At 37.2% G+C, this 15,170-nt stretch overlaps 1 pseudogene; it reads left to right on the top strand.

Moving 5' to 3' along the window:
• The window catches only part of LOC102498354 (succinate dehydrogenase [ubiquinone] cytochrome b small subunit, mitochondrial pseudogene), a 43,303-nt pseudogene extending 38,133 nt beyond the window's left edge, over positions 1-5,170 (top strand).
• Positions 5,171-15,170: the final 10,000 nt, after the last annotated feature.

The raw sequence follows: 15,170 nt of genomic DNA, 5'->3' as shown, positions 1-15,170 counted from the left end.
AGTCATCCAAATGCTGTGGAAATAGAGTAGCTATAGGGGAAAAGGAGTTGAGAAGAAAAAAGAAAACATTTTAAATTAGCATTTGGAGATATTTGCAGTACTCAAAAATGCTTTAGAAATCCAAATGGGAGCACTGAGTTAAAAGATACTGCAGATTCTATTATGAATACCTCTATAAATGTCAACATCACTATAAAGTAACAATAACTCAGTGACTCCAAATTATGATGAAAGGATTAAAAGATAAGCACTAGATGAAGTTTTTCAAATGGTCTACATGGTCTTACATTTTGTATTCACAGTTTGCTTTGTTCTACACAATATAGGAAGTAGACTACAATAATAAAAAAAGAACTTAGAGATCTTATTCCATGATTAAGGTATATGACCACAATAAAATAGGAAAATGTGGAAATCTATTGCACAATAAAGATAATTCTATAATTATTTTAATATTAAAATAAACTATTTAAATCAAAGTATGATAAGTAAGGGACAATAATCTGAGATTAGGGAAATTTTCTGAAGAGACAGCAGTTAAGTAACTTTAAAAAGAAAGTGAATAATACAGGAGTCAGAATTGAAATAAATTACCCATTTGTTAAAATAAAATAGTGATGATATCTCTAAAAATATAAATTCCTGGGGCCAGTCGATAGAGTAGCAGTTAAGGTGGCTGAATCCCATATGACTGATGGCACAGTTTGAGTCCCAGACTCAGCAGTTTGGAAAATATGCCAGGTGTATGTGCATGTGTGCCAACAATCCCAAGAGGAGAATGGAGGAGAAAGATTATGGTATGGCCACCCTGCCAACACAGGGTGTATCAACATTTTTTCCCTCTCCCTCTCTCTCTCTCTCTCTGGCAAGTGCACACATGATATATAAAAATTTTTTTAAAAAAGAAAAATTTTTGAAATAACTAGATAAAAAGAGTCAATCAATAACTCTAATCTTAACTGTCATAGGAATAATAACAAAATATCCCATGTTATCTTCTAAGTAGTCCCTCATCATACTTGTCAGAATCTAGTGCAAACCCAATAGTAGAATTTTTAAAAATTTCTTAGATTTATTTATTAATTTTTTTTTTTGGAGAGGTTTCCGCTATAGGGTGCGTGCACTCGCCAGACAGACAGCGAGAGACATAGAAGCCTCGCCAGACAGACAGAGAGAGACATAGAGACAGAAAGCGAGAAATCACCCCTCGGGGGGATGGTCACGCCTCAATCCCTTCTCCTCCATTCTCAGGCTCTTCGGCATGCACGCACACACGCCTGGCTTGAGTTTTAAGCCACCGAGTCCGGGACGCGAACCGTGGTCAACTACGTGGGAGTCCAATGACATAGCCATTACGCTAATTGCTGGTTCCCTGTGCTCAAAATCTTGAGAGGAGAATGGAGGAGAAGAGTTTGCAATGTGACTATCCCCCCTGGGGGGCGATTTCTTGCTTTCTGTCTCTCTCTGTCTCTCTGGTGAGCACGTACTCCTTAAAACAAAAATCTCTCTTAAAAAATGAATTAAATTAAAAAAAATTCCAGAGTTACGTGAATTCATTCTAAGTTAAACATAGATAAAGACTGTTGTATTACAGGCCATGCCAGCTGAGTAAAGCAAGAAGAATGATGCAGAGTGACCATGATAGCCAAATTTCAGAGTTAATGAAACACATGGGGAAGTCTGTGGATTTCTTAGAGTGGATTTTGAACAGTTTATAAGAGAGAGGGTCAAAAGTCAAAGATAAAGGGATTTAAATGAAAATTTAAAGAGTAAGGAAGTTTGTTTGGCACTTATATTCAAGGATGTTATTTCCAGGTGGCAGAACCAATAAAAGGAATCTTCTACCTACCATTGTATGAACATTAAAGGAAAATACAGAGAAGTCTGAAATTTTTCAGAATGAGATGAACTAAAACTTTGATACTGAATAAACAAAAACAATTGTATTTCACTAGCATTTTATCAAAGTTGCATTTTATTGGGGAGGCTGTCAAGTGGCGTGGTGGTTAAGGGTGCTGGACTCCCACATGGCCAACCATAGTTCAAGTCTCGGACCTGGTGGCTTGCTTTCTCACTTCCTCACTCTCTCTCTGTCTCTCTCTGATCAAACTGGAAAATAACAATGACAATAATAATAAATAAAGTTAAATAAAATAATTCTTTAAAAAAAGTTGCATTTTATTGGAACATACAGTTTGTTGCTCAGTTTATTTTTCTGTTTTGAGATCTGTTATCAAAATCATTTCATGAAAATATAGGAAGTTGGTAGGGCCAGAATTCATGAGTATCATTTTTATGAAGACTATTTCTAAAATGAGTAAGATGAAAGATAACTGACTAAGATCAGGAACTCTTCTCAGCTACACATACTCAAAATGGTTCCTAATATTTTGACTGTAACAATGTGAAATATTTGACAATTAAAAAATGCTAGGCATCAAAGAGCTCATGTCAAGGAAATAGTCTTGATTTCCAAAGAAGAGATATATGTTAAGATCCAAATTAAAAAATCAAGATTTGGTAATGAATGGACTTCTAGGATGACATGGATATTGAGGAATATGTGACTTTTAAAAAAAAAAAAACAATTATTTATTGGGACCAGCAGTTAGCGTAATGGCAATATTGCTGGACTCCCATGTAGTCGACCACGGTTCGAGTCCCGGACCCGGTGGCTTGAAACTCATGCTGGGCGTGTGTGCGTGCTTGCCCAAGATCCCGAGAGGAGAGTGGAAGAGAAGGGACTGCAGTGTGGCCATCCCCCCAGTGGGTGATTTCTTGCTTTCTGTCTGTCTTTCTGGCAAGTGCACGCGTCCTATAGCAAAAACCTCTCAAAAAAAAAAAAGAATTACTTGTTTAATTTTATTTATTCATTCCTTTTATTTTAATTTGATCAGAGAGAGAGAGAGGGAAAGTGAGAAAGCAAGCCACCAGGTCCAAGACTTGAACAGTGGTTGGCCATGTAGGAGTGTCTGGTGCCTTAACCACCATGCCACCTGCTGGTCCCTGAGGAATATGTGACTTTCTAAAGAAATTACGTTCTGGATGAGAAATACACTATTAGATGCTTAATATCAATAGTAGGGCCAGCAGGTAGCATGGTGCTTAAGGTAGCTGGATCCCACGTGGCTGATTGCATGGTTTGAGTCCTGGACCTGGTGGCTTGAAAAACCAGATGCATGTGTGCATGCCCAAACTCTCAAGAGGAGAATGGAGAAGAGATTTCAGTGTGATAATCCCTGGGGTGTTATTTCTCACTTTCTCTCTCTCTTTCCAGCAAGTGCACATACCCTGTAGCAAATTTTAAAAAATACTTATCAATAGTAAATTGGATTCTTCTATGCTTTGTCAATGGACATGATGAGTTTACTATTACTGAAGTGACTATAAAAAGCTAGTTATGCCTCTGACAGTTGGGTAAGGGTCAAATTATGATAGAATTAACGAAAATAAAGAAGGCAGTCTCTTGGGATTAGCTATAAAACATGTCTATTAAAATACTAAAAAGTATGAGCTATTTCAGGTCTAGGAGCATCATGCGCCTTTTCATTCCCTGACAGACAGTTTTGGAAAAAATTAATGATAAACATGCTTATGCCCAGTCTTTTAGCCTCTTTAACATTCTGATGTTCAGGGCTCTACATTTTATGGGAGAAAGACCATGTTGTCCAGCAATGAATAATGTAATAAGCAAGCATATCACACAGGCAACTAGAGCATGAATCAAGGGAGAAGTTCTTGTTGCACTTTATACAGTCTTGTATGTTATATGAAATTTATTATGTTTTATATAGAAGAGCTATACTTCCACAGTGGGATAGTTTATTGAAAGATGTGGATGGATGATGCTCTTCTGTTTACTTTTGTAAAATGTTTGAGACCATCAAATTATACTGTACAGGCATCTATGTAGCCAAATGATTAGTACAAAATATCCTTAAAGCATAGGAAGGAAGGAACCTTAGAAATAAATAGGTTCCATTTTCCATCTGATATAGCATTCTTCTCAGTTTCTCAAACTAAACAACTAATTTATTTGACTGCTACTCTTTTCTCAATTATGTGGGGATGTCCCTTCCTTCCTTTTTTTTTTTTTTTTTGGAGAGATTTTTGCTATAAGATGTATGTGCTCGCCAGAGGGACACAGAGAGAGAGACAGTGAGAAATCATCCCCCTGGGGGGATGACCACACTGCAATCCCTTCTATTCCATTCTCCTCTTGGGATTTTGGGCACACCCATATAATGAGTTTTAAGCTGTCAGCTCTGGGATTCAAACTGCAGTCAACTAAGTGTGAATCAAGTGACATAACCATTATGGCACCTGCTGGTCCCATTCCTTACTTCTTTACTGTGATCTCTGTGACCTTAGGCATAGGAAGATTAGGTTGAGACAGGAGCTTAAAATTCCTCTTAAGTCCAGTATAACTGCAGTTTACAATTGAATGTAACTTTTCAAACAGCAAAAAACAATAAATAAAAGAAAAAATTCCTTCTAAGTCATGGATTCTCATACATTTGTTGCTAGTTGGAAGTTACTGAGACTAAACATCACATGTGGCCTTATTAATTTTTTTCAGTGCAAAAGTTAAAGAAACAAACATTTAAGCGGGTTGTTGGGTGACTTTGAGCCCTGAGGAATGAGATGTCACTTCTCTATAGGCTGTGTCCTCTGCAATGCCCAAGGAGGTCGAGCTCTATTCCTGTGAACCCCAGTGATCAGACCAGCTCACGTCTCCACATTTCTCCAGGACCAGCCTACCCCAGGATAGTGTAGAGCACAGGGAGTCCAGTACATTCACCTGTCACCAAACCACCACTGGACTAGTGAGAGGGTTGTCAGTGTTTTGCTCCTGGGTCTGCTTCCAGCTGCCTATCTGAATCCTTGCTCTGCAATGGACTACTTACTCCCTGGCTGTATCCTTCACTCTCCATAGTCACAGGGACCTTGGACAAGTTGTTACTATGTTCATGGGGATACATCTCAGAAAGCTGTCAAGACAGGACTTTTGGCACTCTCAGCTCTAACCTTTGTAAAGCTTTGTAATTTCAACTATCATGATGTGGGCATCTGCAAAGCTGTTGCCATGATGTGGAAGCGCTGACTTTTTTGATGTAATACCTTAAGAATTGATCGTGTGCCTCTTTGCCTTGCTCTGTCATACTATTTGGCTCACCATAGAAAGGAAATAACAGATAAGTTCATTGGTGGACAGGTCTCTTCTCCTAATCATATGCTTATTTTCAGGATTGAATTATTGAAGAAAAGGTTTGAAAGGTATCCAGAAATTGTGAGACCGAGTTCTGTATTCTGGTGAATTAACAGGATTGTCTCTACACTTCTCACAAGACTCACAGTATAATTGAACATTATATAAAAACTTTACTATTTAATTGATCAGTCTCTTGAAGAGAATTCAGCTTTATTACTATCAATACATGATCAAAGTTCTACATTTGTCCTGGACAAAGTGGGCAAGTGGACGAAGTGGGAAAGTGGGAAGAGTGGACTGTTAAGTCGTGAATAAAGACTGCTAGAAAGTAGACGAGTGTTTAATTTTTGATAACTTCCCCTTCTCCTCTGTTTATACCAGCTATGGATGGCTACACAGCCTAGGGAGACTTTAAAATGAGGAAATGCTAATACTACATGTGAAGAATTTTTCCAAGCTACGAAGAAAATCTCAGAGAGCTTCTGAATATAAAGAAATTCATTTAGGGAAGAGATCCAGCTTGTAGATGTGTCAAAATGTTACAAATTCTAAACCAAGATGTAATGTTTAAATACATTATACTTGCCCTAAAATATAAAGTTATAAGAAATAAATGATTATTTTCCCCCTATGGGAATCTCTAATGGGAAAGTGTATTCTAGAAAAGAAAGATTAAAAAAAAAACAATAAAATATTACATAATAAAAAAAGTAAGCATTTAAAAATATTTATTTATTTATTTGTTTTATCAAACCACCCAGTCCAGGACTCAAACTGTGGTTGACCATGTGGGAATCCAGTGCTTTAACCACCAGAAATAAGCAAATTTTTTTAAACCAAAAAAGTAACGACTTATAAAGACTTTTTCATGATGAAACAACTTTTTAAAAAGCACCTATTATATAGCTTTGAATAAGTATAAATAGTCATCTACTAAGTGATTTCTTCATGAATTCTCATCACTGGGTGATAAAATCTTGGAATTACCTGATTTATGCAGTAGTCACTGAAATATTATATTGCTAAAGGGAATGAATTCAGATATGTGGTTTCTTTCTTTATTCATTTAGGGCACAGCTGCAACAACTTTTCCAATGGTGCTTCTGTTTATGCTTTTTGTCCTATAGATGCTGGTGGCAAGTTTGAGCAAGTCATCAAGAAAGTCTATATATAATTTAACATAAATGAAAATAAGAACATATTAGAAAGAATCAATTTGTAGGTTTGAGAGGCAAGGGTGAAGATAAATTAAAGAGTTAGGTAAGGTATTGTGAAGCTCAGCCTAAGTTATATGTCTGAGGAAGGAAGGGTCACCTACCTGGGATATGAAATAGCGTCAGCAGCTCAAAGACTTATAAAATAGCTCAATATAAATTGCTGAAGATGAATATACTTGTCTGCAGTGTTCTAGGGCTTAATCATTTTTATTACTACTTCTATTTTGTCGACAATGGTTAGGTACCAACTCGACACAAAATGAGTTCTGTCTTCCAGATGTCCTTTTCCTAGAGGTATGAAGAACAGACTATTCTATTCTTTGTGTGGCATGCAGTGTATGTAGCCATAATCTTCAAAATCACCATATCATAAATCCATACATACTTTGTTATTCATTTTCACCCTTAGGTCTTTTTGATCATTTGATGACTTGCAGATCTTGCTCCCTTTGAATACCTATTTTGTTTTATTGCTTCTATCCTAATACAGGAGCAGTTTCTATTTTGGAGGGACAGAATCTCATTTTGTTCCTTCTACTCCACATTTCTGAGCCCTCTGCAAACCTTTATTATCGCTTTGCTGTCCTTAAGCATTATTACGTCCTAATTTCACAGCATCTGTGAGTTTCATTAGCATGTTTACTCCCTTTTCTACATCATTAATACAGAAGCTATGTAAGATAGAACATAACACTGATTCTTGTTGCACCTGGACACATTCCCAAACTTGATACATTGCTACTTATCATTATATTTTGATTCTCCAGCCAGGTTTTTTTGTTGTTGTTGTTTTTAAATTTAACTGTATTTATTTATTTACTTACTTATTTTTATTTAATTTTTTATTATTTTTTTATTTTTTGGAGAGGTTTTTGCTGTAGGGCATGTGTGCTCGCCAGACAAACAGAAAGAGACAGAGAGACAGAAAGCAAGAAATCACTCCCCAGGGCGGATGGCCACGCTGCAATCCCTTTTCCTCCATTCTCCTCTTGGAACCTTGGGCATGCATGCACACGCACCCGGTGTGAGTTTTAAGCCACTGGGTCTGGGACTCAAACTGCAGTCGACCACATGGAAGTCCAGTGAAACAGCTATTACACTAACTGCTGGTCCCTTTATTTACTTATTTTAATTTGACCAGAGAGGCAGAGAGGGACAGAGTGAGAAAGAGGGAAAGTGAAAAAGCAAGCTGCCAGGTCCAGGACTCAAACTGTGGTTGGCCATGTGGGAGTCTAGCGCCCTTAACTACCACACCACCAGCTGGTCCCATCTCCAGTCAGTTTTGACATGTGACTCTGCTTATACTCAGGACAATGTGAATTAATTGTGCAAAAATGTCATGAGACACTGCATCAAATGCTTCACAAATTTAAGAAATACCATGTCAGGAATCAGCAGATGGCATAATGGTTGTTGCCTGACTCCCCTGTAGTCTACTGTGGTTCAAGTCTTGGACTTGGCAGCTTAAAACTCAGGCCAGGCAAGTGTGTGTGTGCAGACCCAAAATCCCAAGAGGAGAATGGAAGAGAAGGGATTATGGCATGGCCATCCCCCTTGGGGGGGTTATTTCTTGCTTTCTGTGTCTCTCTGTCTCTCCTTTGAGTGCACCCACCCTATAGCAAAAATCTCTCTTAAGGAAAAAAAAAAGAAATACCATGTCTACCATATATCTTCATCTACTGATATATCTAAAAAAACTTCCATTTTAAGACTAGCTTAATGTTTATAATTCTAATGATCTTTATATTTATGTGTATTACACATATACGCACAAATACAATGACTTAATATTTGTACCATTATTTTCATGTGATGAATACAGATGAATATACAATGATCCTTATTTTTTGAACACTCTTTTAACTTTTAACTTTAGAATAATTTTAGATTTAGAGAAAAGTTACAAAGATAGCAGAGAGTTCCTATAGACCCCCTAACTTCAACTTCCCCTATTATTAATATTTTATAAATTCATTGTAAACTTGTCAAAACCAGAAACTAACATTGATACCATACTATGAACTAAACTACACACTTCATTAAATTATACCTACTCTTCTTTTTTTGTTCTTGGATCCATTCTAGGATTTCACATTGTATTTAGTGGTCTAGTCTTCTTAATTTTCAATAATGTGTGACAGCTTCTCACTTTTGTTTTTCATTTTCCATAGATTTAATTATTTGTGTTGCCCTCCCCCCATCATATGATGAAACCTATCCCCAACAGTATTTGGAGGTGGTCTTTGGAAGGGGATTAGTTAATGAGAAAGAGCCCCTTATGATTAAAATGAATGTGCCTTTATAAAAGAGACACCAGTCACTGTGGAGGTTCCTCAAAAACCTATAATAAAGCTACCATATGATTCAGCAATTCCACTCCTGGATATCTACCCAAAGGACAGAAAATCCCTCAGTCGGAAAAGCATTTGCATGCACATCCAAGTTTACTGCAGCATTATTCACAATTGCCAAGACATGGAATTAACCCAAATGTCCAAGAACAGAAGAAAGAATTGAAGAACAAAAAGTAGCACACATACTCTATGGAATGCTACTCAGTCTTAAAATATAATAAAGTGGATGAATATGGAAGAGTTAATGCTGAGTGAAGCAAGCTAGACTATGAAAGAGAGGCACTGTATATCCCCACTTCATACCAAATATTTGTACACTATGGCAGAAACTGAAAGACTGGAAAGTATAAAAGAAGGGAGAACAACTATAGATACTAGAGACTGTGTGGGAGGGGACAGGCAATGGGAGAGACAGAGGGAGGGCCCATGGTCTGCCCTCTCCCACACAGTCTCTAGTATCTATAGTTCTCCCTGCTTTTATGCGAGGAAATGGGGGAATAAAAGCAAAACATTTAATGAACACAAAAATGGAAAGCTATCTGTGGATGATAATATACGTGCTAATATCTTTGACTGGACAAATATAATGTATTCATGTGGGAAGAAGGGTGTGGGGGAGACACCAGGAAGCTTCCTTATCCCTTCAGCCAAGTGAAGCAAGGAAGACAGAAGTCTATGAATCAGGAAGCAGGACCTCACCAGGCATCAAATCTACTGTCACCTCTATTTGGACTTTCCAGCCTCCAGAAGTGTGAGAAATAAATGTTTGCTGTTGATATAGCACACAGTTTATAGTACTCTGTTACAGCGACCTTAACAGACTAAGACAGTTACCTTAACACTTTTGAAGAGTGCTGGTCTGGTATTTTGTAGAATGTTCCTCAGCTGGGTTTGTTTGCTATTTGCTCATGATAAGACTAGTATTATGGGAAGACTACCGCAAAGGCAAAATACCCTTCTCATTGCATCCTACTGCAGATATGAACATGATTTATCACTGCTGATGTTAACTGATCTTTTGGTTAATATGGTATCTTCCAGGTTTCTCCATTTTAAGTTAAGAAAAATTTTTCCTTTCACACTTTCTTCCATGCATTCTCAGTAAGAATTAATATAATGTCATTCAGGGGGAGAAAACTGGTTCTTGGAGGGCAAAAGCTTTACTCTTGTATGCATAAAATAGGAATAGCACATAAAACAAGTAAGAATATATTTGTGGTATTAATAATTTTGGGGGGCCAGCAGTTGGCATGGTGGTTAAAGATGCTAGACTACCACATGGCTGACCATGGTTCAAGTCTTGGACCTGGCAACTTGCTTTCTCACTTCCTCTCTCTCTCTGTCTCTGTCTTTTTCTGGTCAAATATAAAACAAATAATAATGATAATAATAAGATTAGATAAAATAATTCTTTAAAAAATAATAATTTTGGGGACAGCGAAGACTTCAGGAAAAATGTCTAAAAAGTCTCTGGCATGCATGTGTATATTTTTTTTTGTGGGTGGTAATAATAACAATAAAGCCTGGCAAATACTTCTCTATTTACTGGAAACAAGTTACTAAGCATTCAAGAGAAGAGGAATTGAGCTCTAACTTCCAGAGGAAGAAGAACCTACATATATTATTTGAAATTCTTCTGTAAGAAGAGTTGTTTTTCAAGTCATCATATTGGTTCCTTTTCTGTCAATAGGTTGGGTCTGTGCTTCTGTGTCAGTTTAGATATTCCGGGAAGGAGACGCCAAGATGAAATTATGTACACAGAAGATTTATTAGGAGAGTTATACCTATAAAAGGTAAAGGAGAGGAAATAAGGGAGTTTTCAGACAGTGATACAAGTTCATTACCTGTGATGCAGTAAAGGAAGGAGGTAGGATTAGGGAAGAAGAGTCTCAAACTGCAGCACATTTCTTTTTTCTTCTCGTTTAGAATCCAGCAAGTTACACATGGTGGTACATTTCTAAGAGAGTTTCAGCCCCATTAAAGGAGATGTCCTGGGGCCGGCAGGTGTCGTGGTAGTTAAGGGTGTTGGACTCCCTCATGGTTGCCTATGGTTCAAATCCAGATTTGGTGGCTTGCTTTCTCATTTCCCCCCTCTCTTACGCTCTCATTCGGTCTCCCTCTGGTAAAATTAAAATAAATAAATAAAGTTAAATAAACTAATTCTTTTTTTTTTTTTTTTAAAGGAGATGTCATTAAGACAAAGAATCCCATATTAAAGGAGTCATGTATTTTACAGGAAAGAACGTGTATTCAAATTCTTACTACAAGTAGTCATTGACTAAAAACCGATTACTCAGGAACTTGGCAGGGACTTGGGTGTGGGTTCTAAAGGGCAGCAATTGGGGCCGTCAATCAATTATGCTCCCTGCAGCAAAAAATCTAAGCAGTGTATTTCCATGCCCATCCCAGTCCCTATTTTATAATATTAAAAACCTAGAAATTATTTTGTAAGAGCATTATATAATTCTTTTCCTATTCTAGATAGTGTCATTTTACCTTTTTCTTACTATTTTATGAGAGAGAGCAAGAAAGAAAGAGAAAGAGAACATGGCGGGGAAAGATTTTCAACAGTGTCTTGTCATTGTAATCCTCTGCTTCAGCCTCTTAGTGAAGATTACAGGCACATACCACTGTGCCCAACGTGCTAAATTGGTCCAGGAACCAAATCCAGGTTTCCCCTGTGACTCTAGCCTTCCACAGAGGCACCCTACTGCTTGCACCACCATGGCTGGTCCTGCTTTTCTAAACATAGCTGCATACAATAAAATAACTCATAACTTCCTAGAAACCACACCTTTACTTTTCTATTTAAAAATATTGTTTTAGTAATGTCTGGATTTCAGAAAAGTAGAGTATCTTAAATTAGATAACCCCCTTTTGTCAACAACAATTATAAACTATAACTAAAATGTAAGAAAAAATGACTCGAAGTCACTGTGGAGTAATTTAAAGCAGGCAGAAACTAACAGGGAAATGACCCTTGAAAGAAGAGAAGCCAACAGATGAGATCTATATATTTTTTAAGTAGGGTAATTTTGTTTGTGTGTGTGTGTGTGTGTGAATTTCTTTGGGTCCTTAGAATCACGTGATCTTCATTTCTACTTTATTTACTTATTTATTTAATGTTGCTATAGGGCATGAGCATTCACCAGAGAGAGACAGAGAAAGAGGAAGGTGAGAGAGTGTGGGGATAGTCGCACTGTAGTTCCTTCTCCTCTGGATGTTGGGAACCCATGCACATGTGCCCTGTGCATTTTTTCAAGCCACTGGGTCTGAGACTTGAACCACAAAGCTGACTGTGAGGGGGTCCAGCAGCCTTAATACCATGCCACCAGCTGGCCTGATACCTACATTTATCTTAACTTTCTCAGTAAATTTATTCTTCAGTCTGCATGGTGAATGGGAAACAGAACTTACACAGAAAGGAGCAGTTTTTCAGGCTGAGTAATCAGAAGCTGGAGTCTGAGGCTGCTGGAGCAGCTGGAGACTGAAGGAGAAAATCTCCAGAAAGTACAGGGGTGTTGGAAAAGTCATGATATTTTTTTCTGTTTTCTATGCAAAAATGAGTCATGACTTTTGAGTCATGACTTTTCCAACAAACCAATAGAGTACGGGGAATTGCTTCAGAATTCACCTAATATCTCCCCTCAAATCCTTGCTTGATTCCTGAACTGTGTATATGCAGGGTGAGAGCCAAGAAACTTAAAAGACAGAAACAGCTGAAATAACTGGATGCAATTACTAGCACAGTGAGTAGTGTAAAAATAAATCTCCATGAACTTGAGAGAAACTCAATAGGAATGATCTAAACTGAAACACACAAAGAAAAAAATTGAAAAACCCCCACCACGTCCTCAATGATATATACATTCAATATATCATACAACTAAGTGAGTCCCAAAGAGAAAAAGAGAGAGAGAGAATGAGGAAGTAGACCAGTAGTAGGCGTAATGGCCATGTCACTGGACTCCCACATAGTCGACCATGGTTTGAGTCTCGGACCCGGTGGCTTAAACTCACACTGGGCATGTGTGCATGCCCAAGATCCCCAGAGGAGACTGGAGGAGAAGGGACTGAGGTGTGGCCATCCCTCTGGGGGGGTGATTTCTCACTTTCTGTCTCTCTGTCTCTCTCTGTCTCTATGGTGAGCGCGCACACCCTATAGCAAAAACCTCTCCAAAAAAAAAAAAAAAAAGAGAACGAGAAAGAAAAATACTTGAAAAAACATTGCACAACATTGACTTAAAAACATAAGCCTAAATCCAAAATGAACATTAAACACCATGTGGAGTAAACAGAAAAAAACAAAGAAGTTAAAGACCTCCACAAGGAAAACTACAAGAAGATAAAAAAAAGAAATTGAAAATGACACAAAAAAGTGGGAGGATATCCCATGTTCCTGGATTGGAAGAATTAATATAATCAAAATGGCAATTCTACCCAAATTAGTCTACATATTTAATGCAATGCCAATCAAAGTACCAGACACATTCTTCACAGATCTAGGAAAGACAATCATAAAGTTTGTCTGGAGTCATAAAAGACTCGTATTGCCAAAGCAATTCTGAGCTCAGATGTCCAAGATGTTTCTTGTTATCTAAGAATTTAGGAACTTAATTTTCCTCTTCTGTTCAGCTGCCCATCAAATTTCTTTCACCTATTCTTATTTTGAGAGGGAATGATAGAATGATTCCTGAAAAAGAAATGTGGTAAAAACTCTTATATTCTCCACCCTTAGAAAGAAGTGTTTAGACTGGAGAAACTTTAGGAGACATTGGGGTAGGCAAAGGCTTCTTAAATAAGACCCCCAAAACACAGTCAATAATCCCCAAAATAGACGAGTGGGGTTACTTCAGACTAAGAAGTTTCTGCATGGCAAAAGACACAGTAATTAGTATGAATTGACAGCCCTCAGAATGGGAAAAGATTTTTGTAAAGTATGCATCAGATAAGGGATCCATAACCCGAATTCACAAGGAATTCAAGAAGCTGTTCTGAAAAAAGACGACCGATCCTATTAAAAGATGGGAGAGTGAGTTGAAAAACCACTCTCTAAAGATGACATACGAATAGCTAAAAGGCATATGAAAAAATGCTCAACATCTCTCATTGTAAGAGAAATGTAGATCAAAACAACAGTGAGATACCACCTAATCCCAATCAGAATGACTAAGATTAAAAAACAAAAAAAATGATAAGTGCTGGGGTGGGGGTGGGGCGGGGGTGAAAGGGGAATTCTCTTACACTGCTGGTGGGAATGTAAACTGGTCCAGCCACTGTGGAAAACAATTTGGAGATGGAGATTCCTCAAAAATCTACAAATAGAACTACCATATGATCCAGCAATCCCTCTCCTTGGTATCTACCCAAAGAACAGAAGAATACTTAATCGGAAAAGTGCTTGCGCATCAATGTTTATTGCTGCACTATTCACAATTGCTAAGTCAGGGAAACAACCCAAATACCCATGAACAGATGAATGGATAGAAAAACTGTGGCAGATATACGCTATGATATACTATTCAGCCATAAAAAACAAACAAACAAACAAAAAAACAAAAAACCACCCTTGATTTTGACAGGAAGTAGATGAATATGGAAGATTTACTGCTGAGTGAAGCAAGCCAGGCTATGAAGGAGAGGCACTGTAAGTCCCCACTTAATATGTACTGAGTGTCCGCACTCTATGACTGAAACCGATTGACTAAAAGATATAGAAACACAGTATATAGATGTAAATACCAGATATAGTGTGTGTGAAAGAGGAGGATCTGAGGAAGGACATTCAGAAGAAAAATAGGGAGGCAAAGCATTAATGGGACAAAGAAATGTGGTATTATCTATTGAAGATAATTTATAGTTCCATCAACTGTATTAGGGAGAAGTGTTCATCTATTGAAATATCCATTTTGTAAGTCAAATAATGTGATAGAATGTATGAAAGAAAATGAAATAAAATTAAAAAAAAGAAAAACCCACAGCTATGTACATCACAGTCAAACTTGTGAAAACCAAAGGTAAGAAAATGTTAAAAGAAGCCAGACGACTAAAAAATATAAGGGGAACAATAATGAGAATGGTGATGGGCTTCTCATTAGAAACAACAGGGGACAGAAAATAATAAAACATCTTTAAAGTGAAAAGGAAAAAGTCATCCTAATATTCTAAAGTCAATTATAAATATCCCCCAAAATGAAGGTGAAATAGACATTTCACATAAATTACAGTTAAGAGACTGTATTACTAACAGACTTGTACTACAAAAATATGCTAAAAGTTCTTTTTTTTTAATTTTAAACTACTTGCTTTTCTTTTTTTAAAAATAATTTTTCTATTTTAACTTTATTTATTATTATTATCATTATTATTTTCCAGTTTGATCAGAGA

This window comes from Tupaia chinensis, unplaced genomic scaffold (assembly GCF_000334495.1).
Source record: "Tupaia chinensis unplaced genomic scaffold, TupChi_1.0 Scaffold000355_1, whole genome shotgun sequence".
Classification (NCBI taxonomy): Eukaryota; Metazoa; Chordata; class Mammalia; order Scandentia; family Tupaiidae; genus Tupaia; species Tupaia belangeri.
The sequence above is the reverse complement of the archived record's forward strand: the minus strand, read 5'-3'. Positions and strand labels throughout refer to the sequence as shown.